The sequence below is a fragment of the Capsicum annuum genome, unplaced genomic scaffold (assembly GCF_002878395.1).
Source record: "Capsicum annuum cultivar UCD-10X-F1 unplaced genomic scaffold, UCD10Xv1.1 ctg33737, whole genome shotgun sequence".
NCBI classification, from domain to species: domain Eukaryota; kingdom Viridiplantae; phylum Streptophyta; class Magnoliopsida; order Solanales; family Solanaceae; genus Capsicum; species Capsicum annuum.
In genome coordinates, this window is record NW_025840526.1 from 964 (window position 1) to 2,572 (window position 1,609).

Below are 1,609 nucleotides of genomic sequence, written 5' to 3' on the forward strand. Positions count from 1 at the left end.
CGACGGAGCTGCCCGATTCTAAGGCTGGGGTGCTCTCGGTTCGCTCCCCGTTACTAAGGGAATCCTTATAAGTTTTTTTTCCTCTGCTTATTTATTTGCTTAAACTCAGCGGGTAATCCCGCCTGACTTGGGGTCGTGGTTGGAGCGCCTAAGCGCAAAAGGGTCCTGGATTCCGGACGTGCGACGGGCTATACCCGCGACAACAAAGAGAGTTAAGATACAACCATCACTTGCCGCGACATCTGTCGACGTGGACTCGCATTTAGGCCAGCTGCGAGCTCGAGGTGCACGGGAGTCCAATATTCGCCCCGCGATAACAGCGCGCCCCGTGATTGATGTGCGATGCGAGGGGCCAACGCGATGCATGATGCCCAGGAAGACGTGGCCTCGGCCTAATGGCTTCGGGCACAACTTGCATTCAAAGACTCGATGGTTCACGGGATTTTGCAATTCACACCAAGTATCGGATTTCACTACGTTATTCATCGATGCGAGAGCCAAGATATCTGTTGCCGAGAGTCATTTTTGTTTAATAAAGAAGCACAGGTCCCCCCGACGCACTCCGCGGACGGGGCGCGAGGGGCAGGCAATCGATTTAAGTATTCCTTGGTGCTTTCCGCTTCGGGGTTCGTTAGTCGCCCGACGCACGCGCGCGCTGGGGCGCTCGCGTCGAGGACGTGCGGGAGGCGCTTGTGCGGAGTACCATAGCACCCCACCCGTGCGGACTCCCCAGTTGTTAAACATGCTCGCGGGTCATTCTTCTTTGCAGGTTTCGACAATGATCCTTCTGCAGGTTCACCTATGGAAACCTTGTTACGATTTCTCCTTCCTCTAAATGATAAGGTTCAATGGACTTCTCGCGATGTCCCAGGCATTGAACCGCCCACATCACCGTAATTCGAATATTTCACCAGATCATTTGATCGGTAGGAGCGACGAACGGTGTGTACAAAGGGGCAGGGACATAGGCAACGCGAGCTGATGACTCGAGCTTACTAGGAATTCCTCGTTGAAGACCAACAATTGCAATGATCTATCCCCATCACAATGAAATTTCAAAGATTACCCGGGCCTGTCGGCAAGGCTATAAACTCATTGAATACATCAGTGTAGCGCGCGTGCGGCCCAGAACATCTAAGGATATCACAGACCTGTTATTGCCTCAAACTTCTGCGGCCTAAAAGGCCGTAGTCCCTCTAAGAAGCTGGCCGCGAAGGGATACCTCCGCATAGCTAGTTAGTAGGCTGAGGTATCGTTCGTTAACAGAATTAACCAGACAAATCGCTCCACCAACGAAGAACGGCCATGCACCCCCACCCATAGAATCAAGAAAGAGCTCTCAGTCTGTTAATCCTTACTATGTCTGGACCTGGTAAGTTTTCCCGTGTTAAGTCAAATTAAGCCGCAGGCTCCACTCCTGGTGGTGCCCTTCCGTCAATTCCTTTAAGTTTCAGCCTTGCGACCATACTCTCCCGGAACCCAAAAACTTTGATTTCTCAAAAGGTGCCGGCAGAGTCCTAAAAGCAACATCCCCAGATCCCTGGTTGGCATCGTTTATAGTTGAGACTGGGACGGTATCTGATCGACTTCGAGCCCCCAACTTTCGTTC

The 1,609-nt window shown here is 52.0% G+C and overlaps 1 non-coding gene across 1 annotated transcript; it reads right to left on the bottom strand.

Moving 5' to 3' along the window:
• Positions 1-365: 365 nt before the first annotated feature.
• LOC124891298 lies at positions 366-521 on the bottom strand. The gene has a single exon (XR_007049620.1). It is a non-coding gene; the product is annotated as a 5.8S ribosomal RNA (ribosomal RNA).
• Between the last annotated feature and the right edge of the window lie 1,088 nt (positions 522-1,609).